This window comes from Protopterus annectens, chromosome 1.part2 (assembly GCF_019279795.1).
Source record: "Protopterus annectens isolate FY-2018-M chromosome 1.part2, PAN1.0, whole genome shotgun sequence".
Lineage (NCBI taxonomy): Eukaryota > Metazoa > Chordata > Ceratodontiformes > Protopteridae > Protopterus > Protopterus annectens.
This window is the reverse complement of record NC_056727.1, coordinates 473,131,385-473,153,586: the sequence shown is the minus strand read 5'-3', so window position 1 is coordinate 473,153,586 and position 22,202 is coordinate 473,131,385. Positions and strand designations below refer to the sequence as shown.

The window sequence follows — 22,202 nt, the reverse complement described above, 5'->3', positions numbered from 1 at the left end:
AGACATTGGGAGCCTCCAGACACTGGACCCTACCCAATTCGGCTTTGTTAAGGGCAGATCTTGCCTCTTAAACCTAGTTGATTTTTTTTAAAACAGTTACCAAAGCCATAGATGAGGGTAAGGTAGTCCACACAGCCTACCTGGACCTCGCAAAAGCCTTCGACACAATACCCCACTCAGGCATCATAAATAAGCTCACCAGCTTAAATATCAACCCCTATATCACAAGATGGGTTGCAAACTGGCTCAGAGATGGAACCCATATGGTCAGAATCGCAGGTGCCATGTCCGAATCCAAACCAGTTACAAGTGGCGTCCCACAGGGCTCAGTCCTGGGACCTCTCTTGTTCGGTATATACTTCTCTGAGGTTCAGGCTAACACGGGGGGATTATGGTTGACAGACTGCAAACTGGGGGCCATAATCGAATCTCCAGCTGACACAAGCATCCTCCAAAAGGGTCTCACAGAGGCGGGATGCTGTGCAGGACACTTGACCTCAGCTAAAAATGCTAAAAAGGGAAAAAAAAAAAGGTGCCCTAAATTACCACATAGGTGGTAATATCCATTAAGTAAGGAAAGATTTGGGGACCAGAGATTTATAGGACCATGATAGTAATCAATCAATCAACTTTGCACGCCATGCGGTGCCAAAGTCCTTATAAGACCTTATATATAGCAGGGTTATTCCATCAGAAGAGGAAGATCAAGAGAGGCCACACACATCTGTCATCACTCATCAGTAGAATGCCCTCCCCTTTTGGTACTTTACCGACCACCTGCAGCAGCTGTACCTGCAGCAAAAACACTACCCCTCCAAAGAACCTCTAAACAGATAAACATGTCGCTCTATGCAGCTTGACTAAAACTCCAGCTCTACTCAGTTGCTTACCTACTCACTCAGAGGCAATCTATCTGATGCAACACCAATGCCTGAAGTAAGTACAAATGGATGGAATCCAATTAATTTGAAAATCGCTCCCTTGCCTAAACCTCAACAGGGACCTAAACCTCAACACAAAATAAATGGACTATGCAAAAGGGACAGATTCATTTCCAGAGGTTTTCCCTCACTCTGGAATGGAATCCCAATTCAATGGAGACATAGTGATGGTTGAATCCTCTTAGTCGAAATCTGGGCTTGGATCGTAAAAAATTCAAATTCTGATGGGGATCTCTCTTGTGTGTTCCTAGCCTGGAGCACAGTAAACTATGCTAGTAAAACTAATTTGTGAGGGTACTTTTTAACAGCGCACAGTAGGCTAATCTAATAGGAGGGCGAAGGGCTAGATATCTACTTAGGCTTAGCCAATACCTAGCTTTATCAAGCTATGGCAGTAGAGGGCCTAATATGATGATGTATACAGAACTTTGATACTTTGTGAACTTACTTTGACTTTTAGTCAGTGTTTTAGAATGTTGTGTTTTACCTATGCTCGCTTGCCAGATGTGTATGCAACACACATACAAGTAATAGAATGACACAGCTAACATGCATTATGTTAAATGAATTAGGGAAATTACTTTGTGCAGCTAATGATTGTGTGGCTGCTGCTGTAATTGTTTTGTGGTACTGTGTAGCATATTAAATAGAAACCCTCTGATTTAAGTGTGTGAAAGTCTTGATTCTCTGTACCACTTGTCTACATTATTCAGTGGAATTAGTATTTCTTAATATTTATTTGGTTTAAGTGTGGGTAACTGAATGTGTTTATTTAGATACATTTTGTTTTTTGTGTGCGTGTGTGTGTGTGTGTGTGTGTGTGTGTGTGTGTGTGTGTGTGTCTGTGCACGCGCGCATGGAATTCTCCCTCCCTGTCTTTCTCTCTCTCTCTCTCTCTATATATTGTATGCGCCTGCATACATATTTGTATAGAGGTGTGCACGCAGACACACGTAATTATTGTCTGGTCTATAAAAAGATCCGTAAGCATCGACACACAAGGGATTGGTGCTGGCATTTCGATAATTAAAAAACACACGCATCAAAGCAAAAGCTAGTCGCAGAATGAAAATAAGCAGTTATGTTTTTGTGGTTGGTTAACCAAAACATGGTCATCATCATTAACCCCCCTCTTTCCCTCCATTTTACACATGGGGTTGGAGTGTCGCAAAAGTTGTCACACCTCTCTTAATTGAGCGCCACTCTCTTACTTCACTGACAGTCATAGGTGTTGTCACACACAATCCCTGTATTAGTTGGAAGTTCTCATTTCCTCTTGCCTCCTTCTTTCCTGTCCCAAATCTTCACTGAATCATTTTTTGCTTCCTACACGTGTGCCCAAACCACCATAATCTGTTCTCTACTCTGACATTCTTTGTAATTTTAACTGCCTTGGCTTCTGCTGTATCATTATCATCATTCCTTCATCTGTCCCACAATGTATATACTTCTTGCCTATCTTAGACTCTTCTTCTCCATCTCCTATAACTTCCCCAAACTGCCATCACTGCTTAGGTTTCTGTACCATACTAAAAGACTTGTTGCAACATTGTTTTGCACACCGTAGTTTCCAGCTTCTTTGCCATTCTTCTGTCACATGCTACCCCTGAGGCTCTGCACCAGTTAGCTGCAGCCCCTCTGATTCTAGCATTGAACTTCTCATTCAGATTCCCCTTCTTCTTAACCATACCTCTGAGATGCTTGCCTTAAAGCTGTTAAACTGTCCCACTATTTTCCTTTCTGCTTTAATTTTCCCCATTTGCTGGCATGACAACCACCTTGTTCTGTATGTGCCTTTAGATGTTCATCGTGTTTCACTGTTGCAGTCATCACTGTAGGGTTCTTCCTGCCGGCAGGCAGCCCTCGGTCGGCCAGAATCCCAAAGTCTGGGTCCGGCGTCGGCTGTGTACTCACCCTCCCTGACGTCAGTGCGCCAGGGGTACAAAGCTCCCAGCCGGCGCCATGTTCTCCAGTCTTTCTTGCCGCGCGGTGGAAGCAGTTCGCAAGTGCCGGTCGGCTGACTCCTGTTATTTTTGGTGCTTCATTCCGAAGACATTCTTCTTTTCAAAGCTAAGTACCCCATCGGGGAAACTTTTTTCTTGCTCTAGACCGATGTCAGAAAAAGTTAATAATTGTATTTTATGTGGGAAGCAAATACCTCATAAGGATTTTCACTCTTACTGTATTCCTTGTCTAGGCCCTGACCACGACGTAGCTAGTTGTCGGTTTTGTGCTAGATTTAACCAACGTACTATCAAACGGAGATACGATTTTGCTTTTCATTACTTTGGGAGGCGGTTTAATTATAACATGTCATTGGACACGCTTCCAACTACCGGAGTTCATAAAAGGCGCAAGGATAAGGGTAGGCCTCCGAGGTCCAAATCAGACAACAGTTTACATTCAGAGCCAGCTGCCGGTTCGGCCGTCGTCAGTGAGGCGCTTTCGCAGCCCCTGTCGTCGGCCATTACAGACCCGCTTGCTGAAACGGACTCCCACGAGGAGCCAACTAGGCCTTCGAATACTCCAGGTGCAGGACCTTCGGATAATGCTCCCTCGGATGGGTCCGGAGCCGCTGTGCAGGTACCGGCTTCCGAGGGGGTTTTCAGGCCTACGCAGCTTCAGGTAAAGGCAAAGACAAAGGCAAAGATTCCTTCTAAAACAAAGACTCAAGCCCAGGCCTCCTCTGATCCCGGGACCTAAATCTCAAAAACAAATGCTTAAAATGGCGGAGGACTTGGTAACTATGATTAGGGGTTCACATCCCCCTATACTTTCCCTCCTTATGAGGATTCTGATGCTGAGGAATCCATTCCTTCAGCTTCTCCTCCTGAGGATTATTCTTTTGGGGAAACTTTACATGACATGAGGGAACATTTTCACTGGGAAGGACAGGAGTACTCTGAATCTAAGAGAAGGTTTAGGGATTTCCTTCTTCCCCAACACAGACCCCTGGCTATTCCTCCTATTTTGGATATTGTGGATGATGTCTTTTCTGAGTCTAATTTAACTCCTGACTCCTTTCCTCCGGCCCCTGCTAAGCCTGATAGATATTGCAGAGTCACTGACACCCACCAGTTTCTTTATAAAAATCCTACTGTTGATCCAGAAACCATTTCTCAGGGTCCTAAGGGTGGTAAGGCTGCCACTGCTAAGAACCCTATTCCGCCAGATAAGGATTCTAGAGCTTTGTAGAGATGGGGCAAAAAAGTGTACACTTCTGCTACTTTATCTATTAGGGCTTTAAATTGTCAATTTCATATGTTGAAATATCAGCAATACCTTTTGTCTGTTATGAAACAAAAACTCGGTACCATTTCTGCATGTGCAGACAATAAGGATCTACATGATTTGATGCATGCTACTGAGCAGGTGGGGAAACTTACCTTACACTGTGGTTTTGATGCTTTGGAGGCTTCTTGCAGGGCGGCTGCCACTGGCACGGTTATTAGAAGGCATGCTTGGTTAAAGGAACAAAATTTGCCTGATCAAGTGAAAGCGAAGTTACTCGATGCTCCTGTTCAACATAATGTTTTATTTGGGTCTATGGCTGAAGAGGTTTTAAAGAAAATGGAGGATAAGGCAAAATCCATGCAAACGGTTAAGGATTTCTTACAAGTTCAGTCTCCTAGATTTAGCAGAAATTGGCCAGCTAAAAATTGGTCCTTTCCCAGCTCGGACAGGCCTCAGAGGGGTAGATATAGGCGCCCCAGAGGGAGGGCCCAAGCACAGACCTCTTATAGACCTAGACAGTGGAGTGCTCCCACCCCCAGGGGTGAAGAAAATAGGTCTCAACCTTATAGGAAACAGGCTCTATGACTCCCCCTGCATGGCTCCAGGAGCCTCTCTCCTGGAAGCTCCTCTGGGCGGAAAACTTTCTCTTTTTCACCGAAATTGGACTTACAAAACCCAAGACAAGTGGGTTCTGGATGTAGTTTTAAGAAGTTACAAATTCCACTTTCACACCTTACCAAAACCAAACGGATGGCCAGACCTACCAAAAACTCAATGGGCAGAGGCATTAAAACAGGTGAGGTCCCTCATGGCTATGAGGGCCATAGAACTGGTTCCAAATTCAGAGACGGGACAAGGCTTTTATTCAAGACTCTTTCTAGTTCCCAGAAAACAAAATACTTGGAGACCCATCCTGGATCTGTCAGTCTTAAATACTTTCCTGGAGATACCAAAGTTCAAGATGCTTACTCTGCAGCAGCTCCTGCCATTGTTGAGCAAAAATGCATGGATGGTAACATTGGATTTAAAGGAGGCTTATCTACACATTCCTATCAGACAGGAGTGCAGAAGATACCTCAGGTTCAAGGCAGGCTCGAATCATTACCAATTCTCTGCGCTGCCCTTTGGCTTGTCTACTGCGCCCAGGGTCTTTATCAAGTGCCTGGCACCAGTAGTAGCTTACTGCAGACTCAAGGGAATTTAAATTTACCCTTATCTGGACGACTGTCTTATTCAAGCAGACAGCAAGGACATTTTACTCCAGCACCTGGAATTTGTTCAGAATCTACTCAAGTACTTGGGATTCACTGTGAACCTAAAAAAGTCAAATTTGACACCCACTCAACAGATAACTTTCCTGGGTGCTCTTTTAAATACAACAACCCAGATGGCATTCCTGACATCAGAAAAACAACTACAGCTGGCTTCAACTTTCAAAAGCCTGGCCTTAATGTCTCCGCTAACTGCAAGGAAATTCCTGCAGGCTTTGGGTTACATGGCCTCCTGCATCCTACTCATACCATATGCAAGACTGCATATGAGGAAGATACAATGGTACCTAAAAAGCGTATGGTCCCAGCATTGTCACAGTCTAGAAACAGAGATTGCTGTCTTGCCTGCAAAAGGAATTCCATTGGTGGGCCATAGCATGTCTTCAAAACAAAGGGAAAGCCTTCAGTCTACTTCCAGCCTACCAAGTGATAACCATGGACGCCTCAGATTATGCATGGGGAGCCCACTTGCAGGGGAAAGGCCTGCAAGGTTTTTGGACAGAGGATCAGAAGCATCTACATATCAATTTAAAAGAGATGTTAGCTGTTCAGAATGCCCTCTTGGCTTTCAGGGATCTTTTACAGCCGGGGCAGATACTGATACGGACAGACAACACCACAGTTATGTGGTACATAAACAAGCAAGGGGGTTCACACTCCTACCCCCTTTGCAGACTAGCCATTACTCTATGGAACACAGGACTAGCTTGCAAAGTGGACCTACAAGCTCAATTCCTGCCAGGGAAACAAAACACTCTGGCAGAGACAGCTTGAGCAGGAACCTGTCAGACCCACACGAGTGGATGCTAGACACCCAAATATTCAAGATGATTACAGAAGCCTGGGGCTGCCCGGACATAGATCTGTTTGCATCTCCCCACAACTACCAGTTACAGACCTTTTGCACAAGGGCATATCACAAGCTAGCATGGAAAGTGGATGCTCTCTCATTCAGTTAGAGGAACCTATTGGGGTATGCCTTCCCACCACTACCTCTTCTACCAAGGGTGTTATTAAAAATAAAACAGGACAAACCAAAGCTGATCTTACTAGCCCCAAATTGGCCTCGGCAAATTTGGTACTCAACACTGATAAATCTATCCCAGGAACCTCCTTGGATTCTACCTCAGATTCCAAATCTTTTGTCTCAACATCAGGGCCAGGTCCTGCACTCTCATATCAAAACTCTCAGCCTGGCGTATTCAGGGTCTATGATTAATCCTACCCTTTCCAAACAGGTCATGGATGTTATCTTAGAAGCCAGAAGGCCTAGCACTAGGAAATCTTATGAAGGTAAATGGAAGAGATTTTGCACCTGGATGCATGCTCAGGAATCAGATCCTCTCATTCCAAATATTCCATTGATTTTACATTACCTAACAGATATGTTGCATAAGGGTTTATCTTTTTCCTCCATAAAAATACATGCCTCAGCTATCTGCACATTATAATACAGATCCTCCAATTTTTTCACATCCACTTCTGAAACAATATCTCAGAGGAGCAAAGAATTTAAGGCCCCCTAGGACACCACCCATTCCTGCCTGGGACATCAATTATGTCCCAGAAAAAAATTACTCTGCCTCCTTTTGAGCCTGCTGCCACATCTGATATAAAGTATTTATCATGGAAGACTTATCCTACTGGCTTTAACTTCAGCCAGGAGAGTCTCGGAGTTACAAGCGCTCATGGCTGTGGAACCTTACATTATTTTTCATCAATACAGGGTTTCTTTGAGGACTAACCCTACTTTCATGCCTAAAGTGGTTTCTAAAGTGGCTTTAAACCAGACTATTCACCTGCCAACTTTTTTCCCTAATCCACAAAATAAGGGGGAGAGAATCTTGCATTCTTTGGACGTGCACAGGCAGCTTTGCTTTTACCTGGACAGAACCAAGGATATCAGGAAAACAGAACAACTGTTTGTGGGATTCAAAGATGGCTGCCATTCTGTAAACACTGCTGACCTGCAGCTCCTCAATTAACCTGAGAAAAATCTGTAACCTGAGTCGATACCAAGAAGCTTGAACATCAAATTAAAGTAAAAAAAGATGCATCTATACTTAATTAATCTATAACCAGGAAAAAAGTGGAAAAAAAGTCTTTATCTATCAGGATTCCAAGTGATTAGCTAGCTCTGAAGAGAGAAATAAACAAAGGACTGTTTGCATTCTTCATTTTACCTGTCAGCTTGGGGAAAGGAAAATGTCACAAGAAGGAAAAAGCATGGAAACAACTACTACCAAAACAAAGCTGTCGGAATTACAGTCACCAGTAAAGGATGGGTGTGCGAAATAACAAAGAATTACTAGACAGCAGGAACAACAGAAACCAGAGACTAGATCTAAAACTGATCAGCCACTGAACATGGACGATATCAAACATGCTTTATTGCCTATTCAAGAAGCTTTAAAGGACCTGACTACTCAAATACAAACTTTTGGAGTTTTATGTAATCAGTTGCTGCAGAGAATGGACAAAACAGAGGCTAGAATTTCAGAAACCGAGGACAAAATAGACTTGCTGGAGAAGAAAACAAAGGTACATGATGTGGAGTTACAAGCCATGCAAAGCAAACTTATTGATTTAGAAGCGAGGTCTAGAAGAAATAATATTATTATTAGAGGGATCCCTGAAAACATTCAGTATGCAGAGCTAATACCAACTATAACACAAATACTTGAAGTTTTGTTAAATGATGCTGATGGAGTGAAACAAATTGTTATCGAAAGGGCACACAGAGCACTGAGAGAGGTACAAGCTTCTAATATGCCTAGACCTGTATATGCTAAGATATTGAACTTTCAAGATGTTAGCAAAATACTTTTTACTGCAAAAAAGAATGGTGGCTTTGTTATGTGGAAAAATAGTAAAATATCTGTGGCTCAGGATTTACCACTGCAAGTAAGGCAAGCTAGGCAGTTTTTATCTGCATACTGTAAATTTCTGATTGACAAGCAAATTAAATTTCAGATGAAATATCCTAATGTGCTTACATTTATGGTGGATGGGATTAAATATTCTGTTTCTACTAAAAATGAGGCAAAGGGAGTGTTTCTGAAGGTTTTTAAAGTTTTACCTGCATCAGAGGGCTGAAAGAAACTTCCGTTGAGACTGGCATACTCCTGAGGTCAGATCCAGTATCTACTATACTTCGAGGCTTAGGTAATCCTTTGTTCCCTGCTTAAGTCGTTTAGGCCTCTGTAAAAGCAATAAAACTGTTTGTTTGCGATAATCCGAGGGTCTGCTGGCGCTTTTCGAACTTTTATGACCTCTACGAACTTTTTTCGTCGAGTGGTAAACAGGAAATCTCTTGAATGCAGCTGAGAGTGTGGATTTCGATGTAACACTTCCTGTGGTCCGGCTGCGAAAGCGGTACCCTGTCGTGAGTATTACTGATGGTTTCCTGGTTTGAGAAGCTGAAAAGAACTGACATAATGTGTTAATGTTTTTTTAACAAGTAAATAACATTAGAATATGTACGTGAAGCATATAATAACATCTATTTTTCCTGTTTTTTTTTTTCTCCTTATGCTTATAGTGTTGGACCAAATTATATTTTTACAATATCTGCAGTGGGTGCAAGGTATAGCACTATATATATGAATATAAATAGGTAAATAGTGGCTATTGGGTGGTGTTAATCAGACAACTAATGTCAGTATAGTTAGGAACTAAAGCATGCAATTGCAAAACTTTGATAATTGGTAGTTGCAGGCACTGTGTATGGTACAGAATTATAATGTGGGATGCATTTATTTTTTTCTGTCTGTGTTTTTTTTTGTTTTCTTTTTTCTTTCTTTCTCTCTCTCAATAAAAGTGGTATATAAATAATGATTGTACCAAAAGAGGTATTTGGGGTAGGTATAAGTAGCTAGTTAATATATTAAAATTTTTTCTTTAAATGGTAATAATACCTTACAATAGAGATTTGCATAATTAATAGTTGGAACATAAGCTGTAGAGCATTAGCAGTGTTTGTTAGGGAATGTTTAGTTTAGACTTTGTAGTAGCTAAGTTAGAATATATAGGTTGTAAGTTTAGGAAATGTTTTACGTCTTATTACATGAAGCTTTTAAATATGTTTGTGTTTCTAACCTTGTTCATGTTTTTTTACATACCAGACCTATATAAGTCCTGGTCCAGGGGTAAAGTGGGTAGGCACTGGCTGGGGACGGGATGTAGGAAATGCTTCCAGATTATGTTTGGTATGCAGTTAATACATATCCATTGGATATTTTCCCTTTTATACTATTATTGGATAATTAGACCTGTCAATGTGGGAATTGGACTCATGGAACGTAAAAGGGCTCCAGAACTTGAAGAGGAAGCTGTTACTACACATATTGCTACAGGACAAAGCACTGTTTGCATTTTTACAAGAAACACACTTGTTAAATGATCAGTGGGATGATATTAGGAAAAAGAACTGGATTAGAGCGGTAGTGGCATCAGAAGGTAAGACAAACAGTGCTGGAGTAGCTATAATTATTAAAACTCAATACAAAGACAAGATTTTAGACTCTAAAGTGGATCAAAATGGGCGATGGTGTTGTTATTTTATCGGATAATGCGTTTGATAAACCTTTTTTACTTTTGAATATATATGCACCATGTAATGACCAACAAAGTTTCATAACATCATTATATCCAATCTTAACACAGTATGATGGTTATTATTTTATTGTGGGTGGGGATTGGAATACCTATCAAAATCCAAAGTTGGATAGGTCTTGTCCACAAAGAGCATTTAATAAGCAGGCCGGGATAGCATTAAATGACTTCAAGGAAGATTTTCAATTATATGACCTCTTTTGTTATGCACATAATATTAATAATGCAATTAAGTATACCTTCTATTCACCATGCTACAAAATGTGGTCTAGGATAGATTTTTCTTGACATCCAAAGCATTAATTAATTTGGAACCAGTAGTGGTTATACATACTCGATATCTATCGGATCACTCAAAAATTTCGTTAAGGTTTTCTAAAGATTTAAAAGATACAAGAATGCATAGCGGTTATAATTGGTCACTTAATCCAAATCTGTTAAATAAAAAGGATATAATAGATGGAATTGTAAAATATCTGAAAGGTTTAACAGATAGGATGAAGCTTCAGGAACATACTCCTGATATTGAATGGGCAGCAGCTAAATCTCAAATTAGAGGATTTCTTTTGCAAAAAGCCTCATATTATAAGAAAAGGCAAAACAATGATATTCAAAAATTAGAAACAAAAGTGAAGCTACTCGAGAAAGAACTGATTCAGAATTTTAATGCTCAGACAGAGAAGGAAATGTTGAAATGTCAAAGGGATCTCTTCTTACTGCATAATAGTAGAGTAACACTTCAGGAGCATAGGTGTTTAGTGAAATATGCCAATAATGTTCAAATACCGTCAAAAGCATTGGCAAGGATTATAAATCTATCAAAAACAACAGTACATATTTCAGGAATACAGTGCAATGACACAGTGTATTCTAAAACTGAGGATATTATTGATATTTTCAAAAAAATCTATACCAAGGTTTATGAGGGTCAAATTGATAGGTCTATACATAAACAGAATAAAAGATTCTTGCAAAAAATTAATTTTCCAAAATTAGAAGAGAGTCTGCAAGGTGATCTGATTAAACATATATCTTCAGAGGAAATAGTGTATGTAATTCAACATATGAAAGTACATAAGTCACCAGGTCCTGATGGTTTGACAGTTGAATTTTATAAAGAGTTTGCTGATAGTTTTGGTAAAATATTGTCTCATGTATTTAACTACATAATCAGAAATAAAATTAGTGACCCTCACCTTAATGCGTCAAAAACAATCTTTATACATAAAGCTAATTCAGATCCCCCAAAGCCCGGATAATTATAGGCCAATAGCATTAATAAATGTGGATATGAAAATTCTCACTACCATTATAGCATGTAGATTAAAAAAGATTATGATCCATTTAATTTCTAAGGAACAGGCTGGATTTATGGCAACTAGACAAACTAGTGATAACACACTTACAGTACATAATATGATGATGTATGCTAAACAAAACAACTCTAATATTTATGCCCTTATAATAGATGCTCAGAAAGCATTTGATAGAATGGATATAAACTTTTTGTTTGATGTGTTGCCTTATTTCAATATGCCACAGGAATTTATTCCGATACTACAAATATTATATAGTAATCCATATACTACGTTATATATTAATAGGAGTTATTCTAAAAGAATACAGATTAAAAATGGTGCACGGCAGGGTTTCCCTTTGCCCCCCTTATTGTTTAACCTTTATTTAGAACCTCTATTTTTATATATTAAGCAAAATTTGTATCCTAATGCACCAATACTTTATAGGAATAAATTAGTAATGTCGGCATTTGCTGATGATCTTGTTATTTATTGTACAACCCCAATTTCTGATAGTGAAAAGATATTAAATGTTATAAATGAATTTTTAGAAGTCTCTAATTACAAAATTAATTTGGAGAAAACTAGTATTTTCCCGTTAAGAACCCCTAAACCTTTTTCATTAATGTCCCTGTTGGGGAAGATATCATGTAAAGAAAATATCAAATATTTGGGTATTAGCTTCTCTACGGATAATAAGGACTTTTATAGTAATAATATTAAACGAGTATGGGAACTAATAGTAGCTGATTGTGGCAGATGGAGGAATTTAAGACTACCGGTATTGGCAAAAGTATCAGTAGTGAAAATGAATATATTACCACGAATGTTATATATCTTTAGGTCTGCTCAAGTATCAATTACAAAGACAGTTTTTAAACAAATTCATAAAGATCTAGCTAAATTTATTTGGGAGCCAAAGAAAACTAGAATATTGTATGAGAAATGAATGATCCCGAAGAGTAGAGGAGGACTTGAGTTACCAAATTTTGAAGTATACTATTTAATTGTGAATGCCAACAGGTGTTTAAGAATTGCTAATTACGAGGTAATTAGTACAAAGTGGATACCAACTTGGGTGGTCTTGAATTACAAGCATATTCTAGATCGGAACATAAATCCTAAAGCTTTACCCTTTTTGGATAAAACTAGTTTGATAAAGTATGGGATTATGGACCACTTAAAAACATATGTGTCATCTTTGCAAAATTTATTCCAATCAGTAGACTTGTTGCAATATATGATGGTTTTTCAGCCTTTCCATAGGAATCCTAATTTTAAACTAAATAATCAGTTGATTGATCTTAGTAAATTCCCATTAATAGTTAATTTGACTCTGATTGATGTTTTTAATAAATTTCATTTATCGGCTTTGCAAGTTAGGCAGGAATTGAATCTTCCTAAGAGTTATATGGTTGTCATGAGACAAATCAGAGAACTTGCTCTGAGTCATTTTGAAAACTTTAAACCGTAGTTGGAATTGTGGATAAATGCTCTGAATTGTGGCAGGCTCTCCAACAGGAGGTCAAATTTATAACAACAACAAATAAATTAATTAAAGATTTAAAATTCCAGGATAAAATTCTGTTGTCAGGGTATTGGGTAAACAGAATGACAGTAGCAGATAATCAGGCATTAAAAGCAATTGATTTAACAATAAAATCGGTCTCTTTTCAAAAGTTGATGTATACGCAGTTGATGATTTGGAATAATGCTTATTATACTTGTCTTAGGTTACATAAATTTAATCCTAGGAATTCTCCAACTTGTCCATATTGCACAAATCAAACGTATGGATCTTCTTCATATGTTCTGGAGCTGCAAGTGCATATATAAACTTTGGAACTCTCTTAGAACACAACTACAAAAGATGGGTTATCAAAGTTCAACGTTATCATGAGAATTTATGATTCTACATGTTCCTCCAAGAGACCTCTCTAGGTCACAAACTATAATATGTATGAATATTTTTTTGCTGATGAAGTTATATATAGCTACAAATTGGTTAGAACCAGATAAGACATCATGGGATAATTTCAAGCTTGTGGCTATAAAGCATGTATTAGCACATAAATTACTCCTGAAGCAAAGTAACAAAAATATTAATAACAGGAAAATATGGCAAAAGAGTTTTAACATTATATTAGCATAATACTGTTATTAGGAATATATTAAAGTTTGGATGTATATGTGGAGGAAACAATGTTTTGAAAATATGTATGATATGTATGGATGCAAAGTACTTCTACAAATGTTTTGGCTTTGTTTTTCTTCCCTGGTGTCTTCTTTTTTGGAATAATGGCGATTTTTATATGGAAGCATTTCATGTAGATATTGTATATAGTTTTGATAGTAATAGTAGTGAATTATGTGTGTGATTTTATTGTATTTTGAAAATATATATCAATAAAAATTTATTATGGAAAAAAAAAAACAACTGTTTGTTTCTTATGGAGCAAATTCCCAAGGCAAAGCTATTTCAAAACAGACCATTTCTAAATGGATTGCTCATGGAATCAGATTTTGTTACTCTCATCATGGAAAGCAAGTATCGGGAAAAATTAGGACTCACTCTACCAGAGCTGCTGCTACTTCAGCTACCTTTCTCAGGGGAGTACCTACCAAAGATATTTTGGAAGCTGCAACTTGGAGTTCAGTGCATACTTTCTGTAAGCACTATAATCTCCCTCTTTATTCTAAGTCCAGGGCAGGCTTTGCTTCTGCAGTCTTGCAAGGCCTTCTAGACCGCCCCTTCCACTCAATCACCACCACCCTTTATCTCAGCTTTGGGATTCAACCCTACAGTGATGACTGCAACAGTGAGACACGATGAACATAGTACAGTTGTGTACAATTACCATAAATGTAGATGTTCGAGTGTCTTCACTGTTGCAGTCTGGGTTACCCACCCTCCTGTCCCCTCTTATGCTTTTATTGGTGTGGTTCCCTGCTTCACCCTTCTTCTGAGATGTATTTGCTACAGGGTATGGGGTTTGTTGTATGTTACATTTTTGTTTTACTTTTAGCCTTTACTTTTGGGCACCTGACATCTGGGGCAAGAAAAACTGGAGAACATGGCGTCGGCTGGGAGCTTTGTACCCCTGGCGCACTGATGTCAGGGAGGGTGAGTACACAGCCGACGCTGGACCCAGAATTTGGGATTCTGGCTGACCGAGGGCTGCCTGCCGGCAGGAAGAACCCTACAGTGATGACTGCAACAGTGAAGACACTCTAACATCTACATTTATGGTAATTGTACACAACTGTACTTTTTGCATTCTTTTCCTTTATCATTTGTCAAAGTTTCTGTTAGTGTCACATCATCTGTATATAGCAGCTCTGTTGATCTGTCTCCTCCAAATTGTTTGCTTAATATAGTCCATCACTAGTATTAACAGAAATGTGTACAGAGCTGAACATTAACAAACTCCCAGTGGGAACCATTTGTGAGTCTGAACTTTGTTCACACTTAAGTCATTGTTTTCTTGTACATAGCCTGCACTAATTGTACCAATGCTTCCTGGATTTTAAACATTTACAGGACTGTATGAATCAACTTTCTTGGGACCACGTTGTATGTTTTCTCCAAGTCTAGGAGTGCCCAGTTGAACATTTTATTCATTTCACCTCTTCTCCATTGTGTCTCACTGCATACAGTAGGTCAGTTATGCATCATCCTGATCTGAGTCGGAACTGCTCATTTGCTGTCTTACTTTCTACTCCTCTGTGTATTTGTCAATCAACCTCTTTAGCACTTCCATGCAGTGTAATGGGAGTTTGATACCTCTGTACTGCCCACAGTTATGAATGGTCTCCTTTGTTCTTGAACACTGGCACTAGAATGCTTACTCTGCAGTCATTTGGGATTCATCTTTATCTCCATATTGCTATGAGTACCCTCAGGAGCTATTTCACTTCTGACTGTCCCACATATTGGACATATCTGCTGTGATCTCATGTGAGCCTTCCCTGACCTCATTTTCCTTAGATTGATTAAAAAAAAATGTACTACTAAATTTATACATATTTTGTCTGAATAGTAGTAGTGTTATGTAAAAGTTGTTTCTAAATTAAGGTATAGGGTTGGGATTAGGGTTAGCACACATTAATAAGGATGTGGAGGGGACTTTGCCCTTCTACACCAACCTGCTAATGTGTAGTAACCCTAACCCTGTCCCTTCTCCTAACCTCAACCCTACCATGTTAGAAAAACTCTTTCAATAAGACTGTCACTGTATATAAGACACTCAGACATGCATTGATTGCATCCACCAGCGTGCATGCACACACAGCATACAAAATCTATCCCTTTCCCTAAACCTTTTCTCTAACCTTAATCCACAAACACTCCTACACACATCTCCACCATTTAACGCCAAAACATTGGGTATATATATATATATATGTGTGTGTGTGTTTCAATATTGAAATCCCAAACCCACAGTTACCTTACCCACGTGCACTTGATCGTTTTCCTTTTGATATCTCCCACACTTGAAAAAGAGTGTGTTCAGATTTCTTAAGTGCTTCACTAACTGACAATTCAACACAGTGAAGTGAGCCTCTCTCTGCATGTATACATTGGAATATGCATATGTATAGAATGTGTCTGTTTTACGTATACACGTGTGTGTGTATGTGTATATATATATATATATATATATATATATATATATGTATGTGTATATTAAAGTACTGATGCATTTAGGTATGCATTTGAACATATGATGTTAAGTTGTCCAATCTCTCCTTTGTTCTTGCTGGATGGGTTCGGAGCCAATCCTCTGCTCCAACTCGGCCACTTACTATAGCTCAATAGCTCTTTACTGGCTCGAGGCTACTCCTTATCCCAGAATGCCCAGCGTCAGCTACCCAGATCTCGTTTGCCACTTTAGCTACGAGGTTGCGATCACTACTGGCTCAAGCTTAGTATAATTTTTTTCTCTATTAAACTCAAATATTGTGCTTAAAATTTGATATATATATTCGCTCTTGTAGTATTTTGTAAGTTTATTTTATTGTAAACCCCTTATCTCGTCCTTGCTGTGTTTTTTTGTGCTGTGTTGGCTATCTACCCTTAGTCGCTAGGCCTTCTGTTATTCCCTGAACTTGTTTAACTTAGACAGTCCCCCCTCCCCTTAAGGACAGCTGTTTAAGTTAGAGGCTCTCCTTTAAGGTCTTTATTAATTTTTAGTTACTATTGTAGTTTGTCTTTTTGGTAAAATGTCTAAGGAAGTTAAAACCTCTGGTTTTAAAAAGTGTGACTCATGCTGTCAGAAGATGTCTCTGACAGATGGGCACACTAGTTGTGTTTACTGCTTGGGGGCTCTGCACCTGCAGGACTCCTGTGCTGTTTGTCCTGCTTTTAGTCCAAGGGTCCTGCAGGAGCGGAAAAACAAGCTTATCCTCCGTGGATTGTTAAAACAGGATTCTCTGGCTAAAGCATCTCAGCCAGTGAAACCTTTGAAACCAGTCAAGCCATTGGCTCCATGTTTGGAACCGACCTGTGAGCTTGATAAACAAAGTGTGTCGGTGCCATCTGGCACAAGGCTACCCCTCCATCGGCTCCAATTGTTACTTCGGAGCTGTGTCGGAGCCACAAATGAGCTAGGTCTCCTTCATTGGAGCCGATTCGCTCGGTGCCACAATTACCCATACTTCAAAGTAAGTCTAGTCATCGCTCATCTTCCCACTCCTCTCGATCATCGAGTTTATCGGATCAGGATGTGGAGAGAGTGGTCAGTAAGTTGCTGAAGTCACAGGCCCTTGCTAAAATGCTTTTAAGCCCACCTCAACAGGCGTCCGCTCCATCCACTTCAGATTTGATTCCTCCTCCGACTGTGCTTAGTTCGGAGCTGAAGTCCATGGATGCTCCGATAGTGGTTCCTTCAGCTCCCATGACATCCTCTTCGGCTCTGACGTTGGCTCCGATTACCTTGGTTCTTCCTCCCATCGAGGTATCTGGGTGCCGAAGCTCTCTCATCGGCTCCAAGGGGGGAAGTGGCATTGGGCCCTTGTCCGACCCCGTTCTCCCTCTCGGAGCGTTGGCTCATTTGAGCTTGGCTCCCACATTGGCCTTGGAGCTGTCGCCCTTGGCACAGGGTGGAATTCCTGTCTCTTCGGAGCTGGAGCTCTCCTTTTGTCGAGACCGCGGGGCCTTCGAGGTCATGCGGAGAGTGCTGTCCCCACAGCTCCACTATCGGCTCCATCCCCCTTGATGCCTGTGACAACCTCTGCTCCTCTTCCAGCCCCAAAGCATAGGGAACCTATGCCCCAAGACACCCCATTGGGTGAACCCTTTTCTTCAGAAACCTCCCCAGAGCATTCTGATCAGGCTTTCCAGAAGAAAAAGGGCAAGAGGAAGCACCAAGACTCCACTGAGTCTGTCACCTCAGATACAGACCTGGATGAATTGGAGGGGTCCCCAAGGCCCCCCTCTGAAGAGGTTTCCTTTTCGGACATCCTTGAGATTCTCAGACAGAGGCATAGCTGGACTTCCCTAGCCCCCTCTGAGGACGAGTCTGTGTACCTGGACACATTTGGTCCCGACCTTCCACCTCCTGGGTGTCTCCGTCTTTTGATCCACTCATGTCTGTAGTGTCTCAAAAGCCTTGGTCAGCTCCAGATTCCATGGAACCTGTCCCGAGGAGAACCAATAAATTCATTACAGCTCCCCAAGACAAACCATTCTTAACTAAAGGTGTCTCAGTTGATGCCATGGTGGTAGCAGCAGCCACAAAGAGTGAGTTAGCTGAAACCTCCTCATCTGTCCATCCACCGAATAAAGACTCTCGTATGATGAACAAATATGAAAAGCTGATGTTTTCATCAGCGACCTTCTCCCTTAGGTCCCTGAACTTCTTTCCCATTTTACTAGGCTTCGGTGGGATCGCCTAAAAGAGCATGGAGATACCCTAGAAGATCCCACAGCTAAGGGACCTTCAGCCAAGGTAGCTACCCAGCTGGCGACTCTTAATTCAATAGTCAAATCCTCCATGAGGCTTATTTCATACGCAGCCGATGGAGCAAGTAGAGCTGTAGGAACAGGAGTGGCTCTTAGGAGACATTCTTGGCTGCGGCTGTGTCAGTTTGCGGAACCTTTCAGAGCTTCCTTCACCAATACCCCTTAGATGGCTCCTCTCTCTTTGGGCCTCAGGTGAAAGACACGCTTACCAGGTGGCAGCAGGAAGGCAAAACGCCCTCTGATGTCGGAGTCCATTTTTCCACTCCTACCAGACCATACCCAAAGGGTCAGAAGGGTGGAAAGATGTGGTTTTGAAAATCCCAGGGACCCTTGCCTGATGCACGTGGTGATTTTTCCCCCAGGGGCAGAGAGGGAAATAACAATGGCAGACGCCGCCCTCGTGGCAGAGGGGGTCTGCAAAATCAGGGTGACAGAGATACGTTCTCTTCCAAACCCTATCAACATCCCTGAAGGGATGCCTGACTGCTCAAATCTGGAGGCAGTTGGGGGAAGGCTTTCATTGTACCCAATCGCCTAGCAAAATATTACAAAAGACAAATGGGTACTAGCCATTCTATCCAGAGGTTACAAGATTCCCTTTCATCAAACCCCTTTTTTTTCAAAAAAACCATCCCAGATGTTCCACCCAATCTAAGGGATCAGGCAGTGTCAGAAGTTTCAAGGCTGTTAGTAAAAAGAGCCATCCAGGAAGTCCCAGCAGACCAGGTAGGATCCGGAACTTACTCAAGATTCTTTTTAGTGCCCAAAAAGACGGGACTGGAGACCAATTCTGGATCTCAGCAGGTTAAACAAATCTGTACAAAAAGAAAAGTTCCAGATGGTAACACTGCAATCCATTCTCCCCTTTCTGGGTCAGGACAATTGGATGTGCTCCATAGATCTTCAGGACGCATACTGTCATATAAAGATGGAGAGACGGTCCAGGAGATTTCTGCGCTTCCGGCTAGGGGCCAGTCATTACCAATTCAGAGCTCTGCCCTTTGGTCTCACCACAGCCCCCAGGGTGTTCACCAAATGCATGGCAGTAGTCACGGCTCACCTGAGACGTCTAGGATTCCAGATGTTTCCTAATCTGGATGACTGGCTCCTCACTGCTACCACCAGGCAACAACTTATAGAGGCACGAGATTATACCATCACATCCTGTGTTCAACTAGGCATCACGATAAAATTCGAAAAAATCTGCCTTGTTGCCCTGTCAATCTATTACATACATAGGAGCAGAGCTAAACACAAGAAAAATGATGGTAAAATTGCCTCAGGAAAGGGTTTCTATTATTCGAAAACAGGTGTCACTTCTCCTGAGGAGCAAAAGAATTCAAGTCAAATATGTTCTTCAAGCTCTAGGGTCCATGGCAGCAGCCATTCTTCTAGTTTCCTTAGCACGCTTTCACATGAGAATCCTTCAGTGGCTTCTTTTCACACAATGGTCCTTCCAGGAATTACCCATGTCTCACATGATGCTAATTATGGAATCTTGCAAAAGACACCTTTCCTGGTAGATGGTCTCCCAACTAATTACTCAGGGCAGACCTTGCATGGAACCCCATCTGGTCGTCACAGTGACCACAGACGCTTCCCTGATAGGGTGGGGGGGGGGCATTATCTAGAAAAGATGGTCCAAGGCACTTGGCAACCTCACGAGTACCACTTGCACCTCAACGTCCTGGAGATGAGAGCAGTGCTCCTTGCGTTGCAAGCTCTTCAAGACTCTCTCCCTGCCGGGACTATTGCAGTACACATGGACAATGTGTCAGTGGTTTGGTACATCAACAAACAGGGCAGAACCAGGTCTTACCCCTTGTGCCGAGAGGCCCACAGACTGCGGCAATGGACGATTTCCTCGCAGTGTTTTCTTGACAGCAGCCCATATCCCTGGGACATCCAACGTAATAGCAGTCAGGCTCAGCAGGGCTATCCTCATGGCTCATGAGTGGTCTCTGAAACAGGAAATTGTGGATCTTATTTTCTGTAAATGGGGCCAGCCTTGTTGCGATCTCTTTGCCTCTCCCCTCAACAACAAATGCAGCAGCTACTTCTCCCTTGTTCCTCCTCCAGGTCAGACACCCAGGGACGCTCTAGTCCACGATTGGCCTCAGGGACTCCTTTATGCATTTCCACCCTCTCCCCTAATTCCAAAAGCATTCAGAAAGCAAAATCGTTGGGTTGCAAAATGATCCTCCTTTGCCCCCTGTTGGCCTTGACAGATTTGGTTTCCGTTTCTTCACCCCCACCTTCTAGCCCAACCTTGGATTATGGACCCTGTACCGGACCTCATGATTCATCAGTCAGGCGGGCTAAAACAATCCCTCCAATCTCTCAAGCTCACTGCTTGGTTATTCCACTTCCATTCCTAGCCAGGCTCTCCAATATTTCCCCAGCAGTGCGTGATATTATTGTTTCCTCCCATAAGACAAATACAAGGAAAGTCTATGCTAGCAAATGGAAAAGATTCTCTTACTGGGCAGAATCCAGAAATTTAGATCCTTTTACAGCTCCTATACACGAGATTTTGGATTTCTTAGCAGAACTGTTTCATTCTGGTGCAGCGGCTACTACCATCAGAATACAATTAGCTGCCATTTCAAATTTTCATGTCGGAGTTTCTAACGCCAGCATAATGTCTAACAAACTTTGCAAGGCCTTCACGAGAGGTACATCTCTACTTAAACCCCCAGTAAAAGAGCCCCTTCCACCTTGGGATCTCAGTTTGGTTCTGGCCTCCTTGATACTGCCACCCTTTGAACCAGCAGCATCATGTTCCTTGAAATTTCTCTCTTGGAAAACTCTCTTCTTAGTTGCTATTACTTCTGCCAGACGTGTTTCAGGACTGCATGCACTGTGTGTTCGCCCTCCATACCTAGTTTTTCACAAAGATAGAGAGCCTCTGAGAACCAACCCATCCTTTCTACCTAAAGTTTGCTCAGTACACAATTTGAATCAATCCATTGACCTTCCTGTTTTTTTCCCTAATCATTCCAGCAAAGCAGAATACAGATTACATCAGTTGGATGTGCATAGACAACTGCATTTCTATCTCCATAGAACTAAAGAGATGAGAAAATCAGATCAGTTGTTCCTTTCATTTGCTAACAACAAACAAGGCCTTCCAGTTTCTAAAGTAACATTGTCAAAATGGTTATCAGACACCATAGCCCATACCTACCATTTGCGACAAAAAGATCTTCCACCAAAACCCAAAGGTCATTCAACCAGGTCAGTAGCTACTTTGGTAGTGTTTCATTCTAGATTGCTCAGAGTGTCAATTTGTGCAGCAGCTACTTGGGCAAATCCCCATACATTCATTTCTCATTACAAAGTAGATGTGGTCTCCTGGGGCAGGGCTTCCTTTGGTTCCACAGTTCTGAAGAGTCTGTTCCAATGAGCCACCCAGGATTGAGGTGCTAGCGACCCTGTCCCATCCAGCAAGAACGAAGGCGAGATAGGACAACTTAACATAAAGAAGTTATGTACCTACCATAACGTTCCATGTTAGTTGAACGTCATCTTGCCTTCCTTCTTGCGTCCCTCCCTCTGTCCCCCTTCCTCGAGGATTGAGAGGAGTTTCTCAATGGTTTCACTGACTAATTTGTTTTGTTGTTAGTTGCTTCCCAACCAAACCATGACAATTAACTGTATATCCAGGTCTATTAATGGATTATTTTCTGTAATTATGTCTAGTGTGAGCTATCTCAAACGAGATCTGGGTAGCTGATGCTGGGCATTCTGGGATAAGGGGTAGCTTCAAGCCAGTAAAAAGCTCTTGAGCTATATTAAGTGGCTGAATCGGAGCCGAGGATCGGCTCCAAACCCATCCAGCAAGAAGAAAGGCGAGATGAAGGACAACTAACATGGAACG

At 41.3% G+C, this 22,202-nt stretch overlaps 1 protein-coding gene across 1 annotated transcript in view; it reads left to right on the top strand.

The window, feature by feature from the left end:
• Positions 1–22,202, top strand: part of RALGAPA2 (Ral GTPase activating protein catalytic subunit alpha 2) — a 4,189,194-nt gene that overhangs the window by 1,196,369 nt on the left and 2,970,623 nt on the right. The gene's annotated exons all lie outside the window — the stretch shown is intronic.